Here is a 19791-nt window from a genome sequence, read left to right on the forward strand (position 1 = left end):
TGCTATTAGACAAGTTAAAAATTGCATCGCGAATCTCTTCAGGATCAAGCCGGGCTCCCAGCTCGTCCTGCTGCGCAGCAGTCAGTTGCGGCATTGGCAGGGGGGCAAGGTAGCCAGTAATGTCGGGGCACGGGTGAGGTAGTCGTGAGCGATACAGTGCGGTATAGTGTGTGGTGAATGCGTCATGGATCTGGCGCTGCGAGTAAAGTAGGCCCCTCCCCTCCACTTGTATCGCTACCACTGGGGTTGAGCGCGTCTCTTGTGATATCAGCCAGGCCAGTAACTTGCCAGGTCTGTCACTCATGTGATGTGTTCTCGCCGAGTGTGCTGCGTAGTTAATGTCGCGAAGTCGCTCCAAGAGGCCCGCGTGTTCTGCGTGCGCCTCCTGTAGCGAGTCAGCGCTACCCTCAGCGGCCTCCCCCTCCCTCTCGAGTAGAGTAGTCTCCAATCTGGTGAGTTCGCTCTCTAATTGCTGTCTCATGTGTCCCTGTGTTCTCAAGCAGTGGCCCCGGACCACCACCTTGAAGGCATCCCACTCGACCTGTGGGGAGGACGCCGTGCCTGTGTTGTCCTCGAAATATTGAGCAGTACGTGTGAGAAGGGATTCGCGAAAAGCCGCGTCCAGTAGCATCGCCGGTTGCAGTCTCCAGGTGGGGACGGGAGGGTGTGGTCGGTCCCAGGCCATGGTCAGAAAATGCGGATTGTGGTCAGAGTGCGTGCGGCCCATGTATAGTGCGTCAGTCACAAGGGGTAGGAGGTCAGTAGTGGACATGAATCTATCCAGGCGGAAATGTAAGTCGTGGGCGTCTGAATAGTAGGAGTAGATTCGCGTCCCAGGGTTGTGTGATCTCCAAACATCATGGAGGTCCCATTGCTCGGCCCACTCCAGCAGTGCCTTCGTGGCTCCGCGTGTCGGAGCGCCAACAGGGGACAGGGAGGAGCGATCCAGCGCAGCATCGAGCGTGCAATTGTAATCTCCACCCAGTAGCCAGGGGGTCGCGTGCCAGGTCGCCATTACCGTAGAGAGGCGTGCCAGAAAGCCACCCTGGTCAGTGTTTGGAGCGTACAGTGATACCAGCACCATCTGGCGCCCATCGAGTCTGCCCTGCATCGCAACGTACCTGCCCTCCCGATCTATTGTAGTGTCTGTAGTCGTCCAGGGGATCCCAGGGCGGACCCAGATCAGTGCACCGCGGGCATATGAGGAATAGGACGTGGCGTAGAGCTGTCCGCGCCACTTGCGGTGTAGTGCCCGGACCTCTGCCTCGTTCAAGTGTGTTTCCTGTAGCAGTGCTATGCCTATTTTATGGCGCTTCAAGTATGAGTAAATCTGGTAACGCCGAGCTGGTGTGTGCATCCCCCTAATGTTCCAAGTGCAAATTCGTGTCTCAGTCATTGTACCACTTGTTGTAGGTCTCCCCCCACCCCCCGCCCCCAGGCCCCCAAACAGTGCCCCCCGCCCGGCCCAGAGCCTCCTCCCCAATACAAAGGTGCCCCATAGTGTCAGTGCTGTGCGTGGTGATCTCCGGATAAGGAAGTGGGTAGGGAAAGGGATGGAAACACGTGGCCTCAACATGGCTACATAACCTGAAATGCCAAAAGGTCGGCTACAAAACATGTCGCCGTCCAAACGCTCGTATGAGCTCGTAAACTATACAGTTCTAAGGGGTGCTCTGTGGCTTAAGCTATAACAGTACAAATAACAGTATTATCCATAGTGGATGTAGCATCCCTCCCGGGCAGGGTCAGGAGGCCATTGCCGTCTGGCGATCGCCCAGATCTCGTCGTTCCGCGTAGCTACGGCGGCTCGCTTGGCATCGAGTTGGAAGAGCGGGGCTCCCGCGGGGGGGCGAGCTCCCGCCCCAAGTAGTCAGGCTGTCTCTGGTCAGCTCATGTGTAGCCGCCTATCAGGTGGCCAGTATCCAATAACAAGTGACTGGGTCACGGGTACATAATAAGCACAATACCTGGTCGGTGTTCTGTGTCTCAAGGTGAGCAGGGTCCAGCAAAGTAAAGCTGCTTAGTTCTCCTCGCACAATGGAGGCCTGCAAAGCCTCCGCGCAGGTATGTCGTGTCCATCGCGAGGGAGCTGGATTCTGCATGGGTTTTTCAGCCAAACAAGTCCGCAGTTTGCGGTGTGACGTCCGGTAAGTCGTCGGTGTGTTGGGAGTCTTGTAGGCCATAAATTGCCTCATCATCGCTCTGTAGAGGCGTTGGAGTTGTGTCCGGGGCAGGGGATGGGGCCGGGGAGCTGCTGATTTCCACTACCGTGCGGAGGGCGTCCCGTTGTTCCTGCATCATCTCACGTGCAGTTGGAGAGTGAGCTGGCGGTTCTCTTGACCTAGGAGGCGCGGGAGCTCTTCGTCGGCGGCGCCTCCGTGCCCCACGCGGGCGTTCTGTGGTAGCAGTCCCTTGCGCCCGTCTGGGCACATCCGGCATGTTCTCATCTAGCCAGGCCTCGACCTCAGCAGAGTCTGTAAAAAAGTGCGTCTTGTCTTTCGCTACCACCCGTAGCTTGGCAGGGAAGAGAAGCGAGTATTTAAGTCCAGCTTGCCGCAATCGTCGTTTCACTTCCAGGAAGGAGTGTCTTTGCCTCTGGACTTGCACAGTATAGTCCGGAAAGAACATCACTGTGGTGTTGTCAATCCTGATCTTGCCTAGTTTCCTGGCTTCCCGCAAGATCGTGTCGCGGTCTCTGTAATTGAGGACTCGGAGGATTATTGGTCTGGGGTTCGAGCCATATTTAATACATTTCTATAATAATGATTTCTATTCCACTCCAAATAAGAATTTCATCGCACTTTTTAAATTTATCTCAACACTAGAGAAAACTTCAGGTGAAGGCATGGGGATTCTCCTGGGGGGGGGTTTGATTTTAATGCCAAGCTCCCAAAAGATGTTCAAAATACAGGTTTGCGACAGGCGGACCCAGCGGTGCGGAAGGGAGTGGAACTAAATTCTCTTCTTGATGAATACATTCTTAGCAACGTAATGGATTTGGGCCCACCGCCTTCAACTCCGCTGGTGCCTGCCTGGCGGACCACCTAACAGCCAAAGAGGTCGTTGCAACAGATTTTGGGGACCATAACCATTTGACAGTGGCCTTAAAATTAGCCCCACGGCCCGTGTATGTTATTGCTCAAGGGGCGAGGGATTTAATCGCCTCATCGGATAAACTAAGACTAAAATGGAAGGGGATAGATAGCGGGGAAATAACGAAGTCCCTATTAACAGGGCATCAGATTTTAATTAATTCATGCCTTTCAACGATAGCCCAACGTCCTAAAATAATTCAAGATTTTATTAAGATATGCTCTGCAATCAGATCCCTTCTATCAGTGCCATTCTCTCAGGGCTCTAAAGATACAAGATGGTTCGACCACAACTGCTCTGAGGCCAACAGGAAATTACGTAAGGCCCTAACAGCCAAACCTAGATGTAGGGTAGATGTTAGTGCAGCCAGGAAGATATAAAATTGCAATAAAAGAGCAGAAGGATACCCTCTTAAGGGAGCGATAGGAAGCCCTTGTAGAAACTGCAGGGGGGAAGTCTGGCAATCTATTTTGGCCCGCAGTAAGAGACCTACGTAATATGGGCCAACACTTAACACCCGTTAGTTGCACTATTACTAGCAGTTCTTGGGAAAACCATTTTTCTAAAATCTACGCCATGCCATTAGATAGCCCGGATTACTATGTGCAGGGCCCCCTTGGCAATTTGCAGATAACACTGGTGGAGGTCGAAGAAGCGATTACACAGAGCCTTGGAAACAAGGCCCCAGGCCCTGATGGGTTTCCTATAGATATCATAAAACGGAAACCGGAACTATGGGCCCCAGTCCTTGTAAATGTTTTTAATAGTTTGATTCAAGCACCTATGCCTGATACATGGACAACGATTGTAATCGTCCCAATATATAAAAAGGGCGATAGATCGGATCCTGTTAATTACAGACCGATCTCTTTACAAGACAACACCCTAAAGATCCTGGGCCGAGTTATCTACAATAGGATTTTAGATTGGACAGAGGAAAGTGGTATTTTATCCCCGTGCCAACTGGGTTTTAGAAACAGGGTTGGCACAGTCGAACAATGTCTAAATCTTCATTTGGTTATTAACAAATATAACATTGCTCGCTCCGCCCCCATTTATTTAGCGTTTATGGACCTATCATCCGCTTTTGATTTGGTTAACAGGTCCAAACTTTGGTCTATTTTATTAAGTTATGGTTTGGACCATTTATTGGTCCATTGTTTAGCTTTTCTACATACTGACCTTAAGGCGCGAGTAAGGATAGGAATGGGAGGGGAATTGTCAGGACCAATTACGGTAGGAAGGGGAGTGAGACAGGGGTGCGTTTTAGCACCCCTGCTCTTTATTATCTATATAAACGGTCTGAGTAATCACCTGCAAAGTCCACTCCAGATGTCCCCATAATTAAAGGCAAATTATTGCCCGTACTCCTCTATGCTGACGATGCGGTCCTAATGGGCCGCACCCCAAATTCCTTGCGGATCCTAGTCAAAATTTTCACAGAATTAATGGACGGACTGGATTTACGGGTGAACTTTAAAAAGTCATTTATCATGTCATGTGGACCGGGGAAATGTCAGCTTAATTCCATATTGGTAGGGGACGATAGACTTATTTCTACCCACATTTCCCCATATCTAGGGATGGCCTTTGCTGCGAATGGCTCGTGGACTGGGCATTTAGGCCCACTCCACGAGCAAATTCTCAAAGGCCATCAATTCTATTTTAAGCATTCCCCGACCTAAGAAAACAGGGGCCATTGAGGCAATTGCAAAGATTTTTAAACTACAATGTTTTCCCGTAGCTACTTACGGGGCTGAGGTATGGGGTTTGGCGAAGAACGAGTGTATCCAGCGGGAAGAAAATCGGTTTTGTAGAAAGTTGCTGGGAGCGCCGATCTCCACCTCGCAATATATTTGCCACAAGGAATTAAATCTACATTTTATATCCGATTTTATCGGTGCCCGACCCGCGTTATTTTGGCATTCTGTCTGGAGGAACAAATCAGCCACCCTAACTCAAGGCATTATAACTGATTGCCTAAAATGCGAAAAAGGTATGGAGATTCCCTGGCTCTCGGGAGGTTATAAAAGTCTGTGTAGCATTGAAAAAGGTGGTATCTTCATTGATCCAAGTAAAGTCAACTCGGTACACAAGAATGACTTGAAGAAAGCACTTTACGCACTTTATAACACAGACAGAGTAAGGGAAGAATCCAAGAAGTCCACAGTCCTTACTTACATGGGCAGGGAATTACATAGATATCCTTTGTCACTATATCTAACTCTGCAAATGTCAGGTTGGGAAAGAAGTCTTCTGTTTCGATTAAGGGCCGGAACTGTACGATTTTTGTTAAATTTTCCTCTGAGCTATTGGCCAATCTCTGATACTATTAGATGCCCTTGTGACGGGGTGAGAACACAAACTGATTTGCACTTCTTTTTCGCATGTAGATTTTATTTAAAATATGTAAAATGGTTTTTAACCCCTTTCTTTAAAAAACATAGACCAATCACTTTGGTGCTATCAATTGCTGCTTTCCTTGGACAAAGAAGAAATAATCTGTCGCACTAGCACTTTTTTGAGAACTGCTGTTCGAGCCCGCAAAATGATGGAAAACGTCTGAGACTTCTCCGTATATCAATTTGTAAACTCTGATGTTTTTAAGATCGAATAATTTTTTATGTGGATTTAATAATAACTGTGTAAACTATGTATGTGCTTTTATGAATTCTCGGAGTTCGAATAAAGAATTATGAACTGAACTGACACATTTTTTTAATATGTGTTGGATTTGAAAATATATAAATTAATAGCATTATTATTCACAAAGCCAATAGCTTACACTTTACTAATGCGAGTCCTATTGGCTATAGCAATGCTTATTGGTAGCAAGCAAGGACAGTGCTGTTGTGGTGCTGAGTGATGATGTGGTTGGGCTGAGTGATGTGGTGGTGTATTAGAGTGATGTGGTGGTGTACTAGAGTGATGTGGTGGTGTACTAGAGTGATGGTGGTGTACTAGAGTGATGTGGTGGTGTACTAGAGTGATGTGGTGGTGTCCTTGAGTGACGTGGTGGTGCCCCTGAGTGACGTGGTGGTGCCCCTGAGTGACGTGGTGGTGCCCCTGAGTGATTTGGTGGTGCCCCTGAGTGATTTGGTGGTGTTCCTGAGTGATGTGGTGGTGCCCCGAGTGATGTGGTGGTGCCCCGAGTGATGTGGTGGTGCCCCGAGTGATGTGGTGGTGCCCCGAGTGATGTGGTGGTGCCCCTGAGTGATGTGGTGGTGTTCCTGAGTGATGTGGTGGTAATCCTGAGTGATGTGGTGGTGTCCCGGAGTGATGTGGTGGTGCCCCTTGAGTGATGTGGTGGTGCCCCTTGAGTGATGTGGTGGTGCCCCTTGAGTGATGTGGTGGTGCCCCTTGAGTGATGTGGTGGTGTCCCCGAGTGATGTGGTGGTGTCCCCGAGTGATGTGGTGGTGTCCCCGAGTGATGTGGTGGTCTCCCCGAGTGATGTGGTGGTCTCCCCGAGTGATGTGGTGGTCTCCCCGAGTGATGTGGTGGTCTCCCCGAGTGATGTGGTGGTGTCCCCGAGTGATGTGGTGGTGTTCCTGAGTGATGTGGTGGTGTCCCTGAGTGATGCCCCTGAGTGATGTGGTGGTGTTCCCGAGTGATGTGGTGGTGTCCCCGAGCGATGTGGTGGTGTCCCTGGGTGATGTGGTGGTGTCCCTGGATGATGTGGGGGTGCCCCTGAGTGATGTGGGGGTGCCCCTGAGTGATGTGGTGGTGTTCCTGAGTGATGTGGTGGTGTTCCTGAGTGATGTCGTGGTGTTCCTGAGTGATGTGGTTGTGTCCCCGAGTGATGTGGTGGTGTCCCCTAGTGATGTGGTGGTGTCCCCGAGTGATGTGGTGGTGTCCCCGAATGATGTGGTGGTGTCCCCGAGTGATGTGGTGGTGCCCCTGAGTGATGTGGTGGTGTTCCTGAGTGATGTATTGGTGTCCCTGAGTGATGTGGTGGTGTCCCTGAGTGATGTGGTGGTGTCCCTGAGTGATGTGGTGGTGCCCCGAGTGATGTGGTGGTGCCCCGAGTGATGTGGTGGTGCCCCGAGTGATGTGGTGGTGCCCCGAGTGATGTGGTGGTGCCCGAGTGATGTGGTGGTGTCCCCGAGTGATGTGGTGGTGTCCCCGAGGGATGTGGTGGTGTCACCGAGTGATGTGGTGGTGTCCCCGAGTGATGTGGTGGTGTCCCCGAGTGATGTGGTGGTGTCCCCGAATGATGTGGTGGTGCCCCTGAGTGAAGTGGTGGTGTCCCTGAGTGATGTGGTGGTGTCCCTGAGTGATGTGGTGGTGTCCCTGAGTGATGTGGTGGTGTCCCCGAGTCAAGTGGTGGTGTCCCCGAGTCATGTGGCGGTGTCCCTGAGTCATGTGGTGGTGTCCCAGAGTCATGTGGTGGTGTCCCAGAGTCATGTGGTGGTGTCCCTGAGTCATGTGGTGGTGCCCGTGAGAGCAGGCGGATGGGGCTTGGACACCAATCAAGTACGGGGTCGAGAAGGCACTGAATGAGAGAACACGGAAAAAATCCAGGGCCAAGGAAGGAAGATCCAAGCACACAGGAGAGCAGGCGGAGACAAGCTCTCGGCATTGCTGGGGCAGGGGGAGCGGGAGTGCATTCCTTTGAAGTCTGATGTGGGGGGATGGGGGAGCGGCAGCCTTTGAAATCTGATGGGGGAGCGGCAGCCTTTGAAGTATGATGCGAGGCACAGACAAATGGTGGTGTGTGACGTGGCTGGCGTTGTGCTCGCGCATAGATCACATGAACTGTGTCTAATCCGCCGTTTTGGTAGACTGTTCTTTTCCCCTTACTATAATCTCGCCGGAGCAATGCGAAGGCACATTGGCTCAGGCGAGACCTAAAAACGAATCTGACAAGCAAAATAAAGATCTGAGAAAGCAATGCAGATCGAGCTTTTTTGGCCTGCTAATCTAAAAACTCAATGGAGTTTCGGCTCATCATTTTTTTTTTTTTTTTTAAATATATTTTTATGGCAGGAATCAGCCAAAGTTACAAGTTGGTCAACCGTAAGGTAATCTGTGATGAAAACACCGGCGATGAAACAACACTAATACACGGCCATTCAGCCCACATCCCGGAGGTCGGGCGGCGTTTACGTCGAATTGATGCATAAGGGCCCAGCGGCCTTCCAGTGTTGACCAGATAGAAATGAAAGGTTCTCTTCTGCTTTTCTAAACAACATGAAAAACTCCCTTCCCCTCCCAATTAAACAAACACCCCCAGAGGATTAAGTTCCAAATCTTCAGTGCCATGAATCTCCAGTGCTGGCGGAAGCTTATGACGCACCCCCTTCCCTCTAACCACCTCCCCCCTCCCACCCCGCCATCGGTGATCTAGTATACGTGCAAAGAGCGTGTGGTAAGAGACATTATCCTTTCCGACGGGAACACCACGTCTGTACTACTCTACAGGGATGGAAGCTGGTCACCATCAACATTATCAGTGTCAGTAGGTGTGTCGTGATCGCGCAGGGCCTGCACCAATGCCTCCCACGCCTGTGCTGCTTCTAGCGCCTGCTCGTTCTGTTGCCGCCTCGCCAGCTGATATCGCAAGGTGCTCTCGCCCTCTGCCCATTTAAGAAGTTCATTGCGCCATTTAGTGCCTGTTGGACCAACCCGTGCCTTCCAGTGTCTGGTTATTTCCCGCTTCGCCAGGAGTAGCCCCATGTCGATAAACTTACTAGTAATTTTGTTTTTGGGGGTATGCGGGAACCAGTGCAGGATCCCCACCGCGGCGTCAAACTGCAGGGACCTTTCAGTGACCCTGTTAAGTGTGTCCCCTATTAGCGTCCAATATAAGGACAACGCGGAGCAGGACCATAACATGTGAATGAGGTCAGCCCCGAGCGTCCGGCATCTTGGGCAGGCTGCCGTGTCTGATGCGAAGTATTTCTGTATTTTCTCCGGGGTTAGGTAGGCCCGATGCAGTATATAAAAGTGGACCAATTGGAATCGAGCATTACGCGTGCCCTTCCAGGCCCGGCGCATCAGCTGGGTCCACTTGGTCTCCGGGATGTCCTTCCCTATGTCTGCCTCCCATCGGGTCCTGAGTGTGTCCAGGGGGGACAGCCTCTCGTTGACCATCCTGGAGTACAAGCACGTTACGGCTTTGACCGTCCCCGCCGTCATCATATTGACACGCTGCTGACATCTGTGGTTCCTCAAAACCATTCTGCCAGTGCGCTTGGAGTGCCCTCATGACCGCCGCATGAAGCAAAAAGTCGCCCCGGGGGATCTCAAAACGGTCTAGAAGCACCTGAAAAGGCAGCAGCACCCCATCCTCATAAAGGTCGCCCGTGAACTGTATCCCCGCGTCTTCCCAAACCCGCAACTGCGACCAGTCGCCACCATGCGGCAATGCAGTGAGCATCCCTAGCGGGATCTCTGGGGCATAAGGGCGTTGCATTCCCAACCTGCGGTGTACCCGGTTCCAGCACGATCGTATAGTGCGTTCTTCTTGAGTGAGGTCCCTCAGAGCCAGCCTTTGTTGCAGCGCAATATAGGCTAGAACGTGCCTGGGTATGCTGCGCCCTCGTGCCTCCTCCGGGCCTCGAAACTCCCGTGCTATCTCCTGAGTGTAAGTCTGCAGTTGGGCAGCCATGTAATATGTTTCAAAGTCGGGTACGGCCAACCCCCCCTCCGCTTTCGGTCTCATCAGGGTCTTCAGCGCCACTCTGCGGCGGCCCGATCCCCAAAGAAACGCCACGAGCAAGGAATTCAAGTTCCGAAAGACGGTCGGCGGAATCCAGACCGGAAGCGTCCTAAAGTAATATAATAGCCGAGGGAGGGCCACCATCTTCAGCAGTGCAATTCGTCCTGCCACCGACAGCGGCAGGGTGGCCCAAAAGGACATACTACCCTTCAACGCCGGACGCATCGGGAAATGTTGCCCTCAAGGATGTCAGCAGGGCTATGATAAACGTACACCCCTAGGTATTTAAGGCAGCTAGGCTCCCATCTGATCGCCCTGGGAGTGTCAGGTCGGGGCTCACCCCCGCGAACCGGGAACAGGCAAGTTTTCGCCCAATTCACCTTGAGGCCCGATAGCTCGCCGAAAGCCGTGAGTACTGCGTCGGCCCCGGCCAAGGCCTCTCCAGCATCCTCAAGGAAAAGCAACAGGTCGTCATCATAGAGGGAAATGTATTGCTGCCCCGTCAAGGCCCGCAATCCCCCGTAATAGGCCCCAGTGCGAACCGATATCGCCAGAGGTTCCACCGCGAGCGCAAAGAGCAGCGGGGACAGCGAGCATCCCTGCCTCGTGCCCCGTTCCACTGGGTATTGTTGGGAAATCAGCGGGCCCGACCGTACTCTAGCCACCGCCGTGGCGTATAACACCGTGGTCCATCGCAGGAACCCCTCCCCCAGGCCAAAGCGGCCAAGCATTCTACGGAGGTATTCCCATTCTAAGCTGTCAAAGGCCTTCTCTAGGTCAATCGAAAGGATCATGAGACAAGGGGCCTCAGCTTGGTCCTCCTCCAACAGGCGAAGCAAGCGGCGGATATTCAACGTAGTATTACGCTTGGGGATGAAACCCGCCTGGTCGTCGTGCACCAAGGAGCCCATGTGACCTAGCAATCTCGAGGCTAAAATGCTGCTCAAAATCTTATAATCGACTGTAAGCATCGATAGCGGCCTATAAGACGCCGGGTCACCGCCCTCCTTATCGGGCTTGAGTAGGGGGGACCACCAGGGCCTCACGCATCGAGCCAGGTAGGCGCCCCAGGCGCTTCGCCTCCCTGTAGACTACCAAAAGCCGTGGGGCCAGGAGGTCAACGTAGGTGGAGTAAAACTCCACCGGAAGTCCGTCCAGGCCTGGGGTCTTGTTTCGCGCCATCTTTTTTATGGCGCTGCGGATCTCCCCCAGCTCCACGTCTCTCCCCAAGTCCTTCGCCTGTTCAGGCTCCAGGGCGGGGATTGGTAAATCATGTCAAAATTCGTCGATAGGGGTAGTGTCCAGTGACAGTCTACTGCGGTATAATACCTCATAGTAGCGCCGAAAGCAACCAACTGTGCCCTCGTTCTCCACAAAGTACTCAGTGATTCTGTCCTCCAGGTCAGTCCGGAACACCGGATCTTCCAGTAACTCGGGGCGCAGCCTCCAAGTCGGTACACAAGGGGTGCCCGGAAGCCACCTAAAATCAGCCAATAGAGGATTGTGGTCGGAGATGGTCCTTGTTAGATACTCAGACCTCACGGCCGAGGATACTAGTTCCGCCGACCCCAACAATCCATCTAACCGCACATGCAACTCGTGCATGCCGGAGAAGTGGGAGTAGTCTCGGGTTCGCGGGTGCTGGGTTCGCCAAATGTCCGTCAGTCCCCATCTAGTCTGCCATTCCATCCTACCCCTGGCTACTCGGTGGGTTGGTAAGTCCGGAAGGGGAGGTGAGATCTGTCAAGATCAATGTCCACCACCGAGTTGAATTCCCCCCCTATCAAAAGAGGTCCCGATAGGTAATGGGCCAGGGAGCCCGACAGTGCAGCCAAGAAGGCGAGCTGGTCCACGTTAGGCGCGTACATGCAGCAAATGTTCAGATCCCTTCCCCCTAACTTGCCAGCAATTGCCACGTACCTCCCCTCCGGATCCACAGTACATTTATTTATCTGCAAGGGAACCCCCGCCCGTACCCAGATCAGCGCGCCTCTAGCATAAGCGGAGTATGTGGTGTTGTATACCTGCCCTCTCCACCTACGCTGTAACGCCAATCCTTCCGACTTGGTGAGGTGTGTCTCCTGCAACAGCGCAATCTGTACGCCTCTGCGTACCAGGTAAGCGTGGACTTTATGTCGCCTGGACATGGAGTGCAGGCCCCGTACATTCCAGGTGATGCATTTCAAGGTGGATAGATCAGCCATTGTCCCATGGTATCTCATCAAGTCTCCCCCAGCAATGCTCAAGCACAGTGAAGCACCTTGTTAGTCCCACACCGATGGCGAGTCCACCCCCAACAACAACACAACATCCCCAAACCACCTACCCCCCTCCACCCCCCCAGAACAGGTTCCAAATAGTACCATCTAGTTCCCATCCAAACTGCACCCACAAAAAAAAAACCAAACTAACCTGACGGTAGCCACCGCAGGTGTGCCTTAAGGGCAAAGTGGGGGCCGAACGTCGATAGGGGGTCTCCGCACCTCAATGCTACCGAAGTGCGATCGAGCCCTGAGTTATGAGGGCCGAAAGAGGGTGCGACCCCAACCCACCTAATAATCAGTCACTCAACAGTTCCCACAACAATTCCCCCCTCCTCCTCACCGCCTCCCCCCTCCCAACCAGAGCCGGCTCACCCGAAATCATCCTTGTCCATCAAGCAGGCCCTCCGCCGTCTCTGGGGTAATCACAGGGAGGTTCACGCTGTCAGTCTCAGAGTCCTCCGTGTCTGAGTGGCCACCACCCCACCAGGCTCCGAAACTTCAATTATGGGTCCGTCTTGAGAGCCAGATATATTGGAGACCATCTCCAGTACCCCCCGCCGCTCCGCCGCAGCCTCCACTGTCGAGGGTCGACCAGATCTACCTCGGCGATTCCGGATCCTTTTAGACCTCCGCCGTAGGCCTATCTCCGAGGTGGACTGGAAGGAGGACCCAAAGCCATCTTTGCCAGCTCTGTATAGCTCAAGCCAACTGCACGCGTCCTCCGGGTTATCGAAGAATTTGGTCGTGCCGTCCATGATGATGCGGAGCCTTGCCGGAAACAGCAAAGAATACTGGATGCTCTCACTCCGCAGTTCCCGTTTGATCGCCAGGAAGGAGGCCCGTCTCCGCTGGGTTTCATAGGTGTAATCTGGAAAAATGTTCACTCGACTGTTTGCCACCTGGTATGGCCCATTTTGTCTGGCGGCATTGAGAAGGAAATCCCTGTCGCGGAAATGTAGTAGCCGCGCCACCACCGGGCGTGGGGGTCGGCCCTGTAGCGGCGGTCTGGCCGGCACCCTGTGTTGGCCCCGTTCCAGAGTGTAGAAGGAGGAAAGCCCCTCGGGCGCCACCACAGTCCTAAGTCAATCCTCCAGATATGCCACCATGTCATCATCTTCAATTTTTTCTGGTAGGCCCACTACACGAATGTTATTCCTTCTATTACGCCCTTCTGCGTCTTCCGCCCGTCTCTCCAGAGCATCTATGCGGGTCAGAGCGTCCTTCATGGTGGCGGCCAACGTTTTTTGTGCGGGTTCCAAGAGTCCCACTGAGCTCTCCACTTCCCCGACTCTGTCCGAGAGCTTACCGTGGTCCGCCCTGAGCAAGCCCAGGCTCGTCGCGACTTGAGCAATGTCTTGTTGAAGGGCCGACCGTGTATCAGTGATCGTTATCAAGATCCTGTCGAGCTGTTGTTGAAGGTGTGGACTCCCCGGCCTCCCTGGATCTAAACGATCGTCTTTATCAAGCGCCTCCACATCCGAGGCAGCCTGAGTGCCTCCCTTAGCACCCCTCGGCTTCCCCATAGCGGCCGTGGTCTCCAGCGAAGGTCTTGGTGGACACCCAGTCGGGGGAGGGTCAAGCAGAGTGCCTCCGATTGTTGTCGAGGGATCCGTGCTTATACGGGCCACCGGCCGGACCCCGGTGCAGTTGTAGTAGATATCTCAACTATCCGGACACCAATTGCGCAGAGGTGGGTAGTCACCCAAGGAGGCCTGTCTGTCCGCCGAGAGTCCGGAGAGCCAATGATAATGACAGTGGGACTTCGCAGGCTCGGCGAGGGCACCGGGGCCAGGAAACAATAGCGTCTGTCGTTGTTGCCGCGTGGCGCAGGCATCCAGCGTATCCCCACCTCCGTCAGTCCGCGGAGGCAATAGGTCGGGCGGGGGCCAGCAGCTCCTTTCTCGGAGGCAAAAGGGGGAGGGGCAGGAGTCACTGCTAGGCAGTAGTACACCGCCGGGGTCGTCAATTCCACGAGGCACCGTCGCCTCCGCCACCAGCTGCAGGCCCTACCGGCCTTCCGGTACCCAGCTCGAGCTCCGTTCAACCGCTCACGCTGTTCCTCAGTTCCCGGGCGGGGCTCGAATCCCTCCCAGTGGGGTGCAAGTGGACACGCTCTCTGCCGAATCCGGGGACCAAGATGGTGAAAGTCCGTGTCGGTCCGAGCAGTGCGACGTGTCCGGCCGCTCCCCCTACTGCTCAAGGCTCAGTGGCTTAGTCAGGGCTCGGCCGAGCAGCGGTCTCGATGGGCGCCGCCTGGTGAGTTCCCAGGTGTCCTCAGTCTCCCAGGCAGTCGGCTTTGGCATCGCCCCTCCAGGGGGGAAAGGAGAAAGAAGGTGACGCCGAAGGCACCGGCCTCCCCAGGTCCACGGGCCGCTTCAGGACTATGGAGACGGAGCGGGCGCCATCTTGAAACTAAGCCAGAAAGACTCAACCTGCAACTTAGCCACAGTAACTCCAGTTTTTCATATGAAAAGTCAGAGGCAACAGAAGTGCAAATTAATCAATAAGTGTAAACCATCACAACCAAAAGAATAGTAACTTTGACCCAGAAAAGCAGAGCCAATGGTGCCCCTGGTCCAAAAGGTATCCCTGCCTCAGTCTATAAGCAAGATGCTGAGTCCTTGTCCCTTCTGATGGAAGAATTATTTATAAACTGCCTCACCGACTCTGAGCAGCGGGTGGAGGTAATCTTCCCTGTGTGGCAAGCTGTGGTTGACGGCTGACGTACGTGATAACGTGTGGCGCGTGACGCTGAAGCCCGACAATGAAACGGAGGCAGAGAGACAAGCGGAGACGCGGAGAAAGACGCGTTGCGGTGAGCGGCGACCCGCACCAGGTTAAAACACCCCCACCCCCGTGGGGGAATCGCGGAGGAAAACGCCAGTTCGTGCGTGCCCAGGAACGCAGAGAAAGGGCTGCACAGAGGCTTTTTTAGCGAAAAAACGCAACAGCTCCCGAGGGTTCTGCCCCCCCCTGCCCTGGGTCCTTCGTTTGGTGCAAGTTGGGCCAGGCGGGGGTGTTGAAGCTCACGAATCCCGAGCTGCGAATAAGAGAGCATTAAAAACTCGCTCCCTTTTTGAACTGTGACAAGGAAGCCTAAAAACCCCGGGGAGACGCCAGATATAGGGGTCTCCGTGGGTACTGGGCAGGTTTAAGGCAGCATAGAGAAGAAAGCCTTGGGCAGCCACAGCCAGCTAGGCAGCACACAGGGAAGGTAAGTGGTAATAGCTTTTATATGTTATATTAAATTCTTAAAACCATTTGGATTAGTGCGCAAGTAAATACAAAGAAAGCATAAGAAGAAGGGCGGGAGGAAAAGCCCTAACGGTTTGGAGGCTCCCCAGTTGAATAGGGGAAAGGCTATTCTTCCTGGCAAAACCTCAGCAAAACCCACGGAATAAGCGATAAGTTGGATATGGCCCCAAGAAAGGCAAAGCCAAAGGAAATGTGGCTAGACCATCTGGAAAAAGCTGATGAGTTCGACGTGACAGCAGTCGCAGAAGGGCCCGATGAGGCTATATCGATTTCATCCGGGGTAGATGATAAAAAGGAGAGGAAAAAAATTGCCAAGAAGGCAAACTAGAGTAAACTACAAGGTCGCGAGAAAGATGGCGGTCTAGTGTCCAAATCAATAAAAGACTTTGTGGGGAAGCATTTTAAGAGAACACTCAGACCGGGAATGGGTCATGCTCAAGCACAAATCAATAAAAGACTTTGTGGGGAAGCATTTTAAGAGAACACTCACACCGGGAAAGGGTCATGCTCAAGCACAAGTCCATGAAATTAACAAGGAGATACCAAGTGTAGAAGACGTCGTGGAGATTGTTGATCCTTCCTTTATTCAGAGTGATCTAAGCAGCAGGATCCTGCCCATTGATCCAAGACTTTCATCCTCCCCGAGGATTTTTCCCTCACTAAGGGTGGAGGAGGAAGGTTCGGTAGGGTTTGGGTCCAAAGAGGTGGGGGACTGCTCTAATATGTCAAATCCTGCGGCAAGAACTATTTTTGACAGAAGTATGACCCAAGTAGAAAACCAAAGTCCAAAACTCTTAGACTCCCTAAACGAAATATTACGGAATGGAACTTTGGGCATGGATATTACAACTTCATCCTCTGCCTCGATGCTAGACATTATGTTGATATTACAAAAAATGCTGCAAGGTCTGTTAGAGGTGTCTGTGTTAAATAATACCCTGTTAAACAACCATGAAATACAGTTTAAGAAAATGATAGAGGAACTACAGGGGATAAGGGGACTGATGCCCACAATGGTCAGATCAGTACATGACCCAGCAACAGAGGGCCAAATCGAAGGGAACATAGAGCAAACATTGGAGGGTGGTTCCCAGAATGACGTTTATATCTCTAGATGGCCAATGTTGGTAAGGAGGCGGGGAGACTTTTTCAAACATCAGAACTTTAGGTACTCCCATAAAAGTCTACCCTATGCCCAGGGAAGACAGAAGGCACAAAATAAAGTGAAGAGCAAGGAAAGGCAGGCTAAGGTAATAAGCAAAGAAAATGCCCTGCGGAAAAATAAGGGAAGAGAAATAAGGAAAACTGGGAGGCTACTTGTGCCTACAGGAGCTGGGGCTGAAGTTGAAAGGAAAAGGGCACCACGAAGAGATACGAATAGACCCCCTAGGGATGTGGCGAACGCTAAAATTACCGGTAAAAAGATAGGAGGGAAAGAACCCCAAAGAAGTTCAGCTGTTGGAGGTAGCTTAGCAGACACACTCCCAAGAACAAAGGTACAGGAGGGAAGAGGCAATTGGGATTTAAAAACCTCTAATAGAAGCAATAATAATACAATGTGAATCTACTTGAAACCAAAGGAGCAAGTGTATGGAAGGAAAAAACAAGGAAAGGTGGTCCCACCAAATCGTTCCCAACTCTTATATGCGTTTGCAAAATGTCCGTCCCTGAAAGAAATTGGTACAAAGGACCTGAGACAGGTAGGGTCCGTCAGGGCTAAGAATGGTGCCGAATATACAAAGGTCCTAGTCTACTCAGGGCTTGTTAAAGCGGCAATTCAGAAAGCTGAAAAATAAATCCTAAAAGAAGGTATAAGGGTAATTCCGGAAGAAGAAGTAGACATAGGGAAACAGCAAGATGGCGGCTTTCTGAGGTTTCACGCAGGCTTGGGGGAAAGACAGGTGAGGTGGGAAACGAGGGGTCGGGGGGAGAAGGCTAACATCACCATAGCTGTAGAGAACCCGAAGCCTAGTAATGACTGGGGTAGCTGGGGCTTGGATAAGGCAGATGGTTTAAACCAGGTTGCAAAGTACGTTGATATTATCTGTCTACAGGAGACATGGCTATGCGGCAACACCCAGGTAGTTGAAGGGTTGTTCAATTTCACAAACTAGCCAGTAAAAAGAAAAAATGTGGTCGCCCCTCAGGGGGTATTATGACTCTTGCCTCAACTAGGCTTGTGAAAGAGACCAAACTAATTAACTCTCTATGTAAATTGCTATTGGTTTTCAAGGTATGTCATCCGGGCATTGAAGGGAAGGACCACCATTTGATTATCATAAATGTATATATTCAATGGGGGTCGCAAAAAGAATATGATCTAGAATTAGGTCTCTTCAAGAAGGATATAATTGACCTAATAGAAAAGAATGGGAAGGACACTCTGGTGATAATGGGAGACTTTAACCACAAATTAAATTTTGGAATGATAGATTGCTGGTTTAAGGACATGCTGAGTGCCTATAATATAGGGCCAGCAGATTTTCCAATGTGTCTAACCTCCAGTCAGGATGAAGCCCATGGGAAGTTCTTGGGTTCTAAAGGTTTAATATGTTTAAATGGCAGGATGGATCCTGATCCCCCAGCCTCGCAGACCTTTAGAGTAGGAAATCAACAATGCCCCATAGACTATATCTTTATCCAGGCCTGGAACTATGTACTGGTAAAAAAGTTCCAAGTAATTAAACGCAGGGACAGTGATCATAATGCCTTGTACTGCGAAATTGTTGGGGGGCATTAAGTACTTGTGAAAGGGTGATCCCCCAAAATGTGGAATATCCCAAGCGTTTGACTACGAAACTGACGGATGAGCATGTTGAGAAACTGGCATGTTTTCAACAAAATTTATTGAAGGACAGACTCTAAGGTCATCAGGTAGCATGGTATGAGGATATAATAGTACAAGCAGTGCAGTGTCTTAGAGTGTACCTAAAAGATATGAAACAGGTAAAGGTAAAAACACAGCCCAGCAAAGGAAAGTCCAGGTGGTTTAACCAAGAATGTAAGAGTAAAAAAAGTGTGATTCGAAAATTAGAGCGACGGCTGAGGAAGAGCTATGACCCTGGGAATGAGGAGCTCTTACTCAATTTGAAGAAAGAATATAAATCTCTAGTAAAGAAGCAGAAAAGGATTTTTAAAGATGAATGTTGGAGAACCCTTCTAGCGACAATTGAAAATAAAAATATAAAAGGTTTCTGGAGGTTGATACAGGAAGCCGCAGGAAGGGTGCCGGGAGCTATGAGTTGTGTTGTGGAAGAGGCGGCATGGGTAAACTATTTAAGTGACCTATATAAAGCAAATAGGACCTCGGAAATCGAGATGAATAGACCAACTTGGACGGGGGGTATAGAAGGGTTAAAATCCGTTTTCTCTGTAGAGAAAGTAAAAGAAACAATTAAGAAGTTGAATTTATCACGTGCAGCAGGTCCCGATAATCTTCCCGCCGTCTTAATTAAAATTCAGATAGATTGGTGGGCAGGATTTTTATCCCATATGTTTGTAGCAATTCTGGATTCAGGCCACTTCCCCAAATCCTGGAGAGGGGCCATAATTAGACCCTTGTATAAAAAAGGGGAAAAAAAGGACCCTAATAATTATAGGTTGATCAACTTATTGAACATTGGGGAAAAGGTCTTCTCAAAAATAATCCTTGGCAGCTTAAAAGAGTGGCCGGAGCGGCAGCCAATAGGTCCAATAGAGCAGGGTGGCTTTACGGAAGGACATTCCACTATTGATCACTGCTTCGCACTATGGGCCGTAGCGAGGAAGTCCATGGAGCTGCAGGGCAAACTGTTTTGTTGCTTCGTGGACTTTCGCACAGCTTTTGATTTGGTGGATAGGGACTGTTTGTGGGAGACATTGAGAAAGTACGAGGTCCCCGCCGATCTCCTGTGGGTAATCCAGGAACTGCATAGCCAAAATTGGGCACAGGTAATTAAAGATACCTCTGGCTGCCTTACAACGGAAATAGGGATAAACAACGGGTTGAGGCAAGGCTGCGTCCTGGCCCCGCTGCTTTTTGCCATATTTTTAGCAGACTTGCCGCTTCTCTTGGGCACAGCCAGAGGTGCAAGCCCAAAAATAAATGGTAGGCACCTGGCATGCCTGATGTATGCTGATGACCTTGTAATAATGGATCAAACAGAGGTGGGGCTTCAGAGGAAGCTAACTGTATTCAATGATTATTGCACTGCAAAACGACTTACAGTAAATATGGACAAAACAAAAATGTTGTGTTTTGAGAAGAAGAGGACGAAGTTTAGTTGGTACTTGGGCCAAACCAAACTGGATACTGTAAGCGAATACAAATACCTCAGAATATGGTTTACAAGGTCCCTGCAGTGGGACACACATTTGAAAGCACAGAAATTGAAAGCACACTTAGCGGTATGTGGGCTGAAAAGATTTAACCATAGTTATGGCGATATGTCCCACAAACCTCTATTGACAGCCTTTAAGGCCATGATTCCCCCGCAACTCCAAAATGGGGCGGAAGTACTCTGCATTGACGGTAAAAG

The 19791-nt window shown here is 51.2% G+C and overlaps 1 protein-coding gene across 1 annotated transcript in view; it reads right to left on the reverse strand.

The window, feature by feature from the left end:
* INTS13 (integrator complex subunit 13) overlaps window positions 1-19791 on the reverse strand; it is a 402986-nt gene that overhangs the window by 130311 nt on the left and 252884 nt on the right. The gene's annotated exons all lie outside the window — the stretch shown is intronic.

Source organism: Lissotriton helveticus, chromosome 1_1 (assembly GCF_964261635.1).
Source record: "Lissotriton helveticus chromosome 1_1, aLisHel1.1, whole genome shotgun sequence".
Lineage (NCBI taxonomy): Eukaryota > Metazoa > Chordata > Amphibia > Caudata > Salamandridae > Lissotriton > Lissotriton helveticus.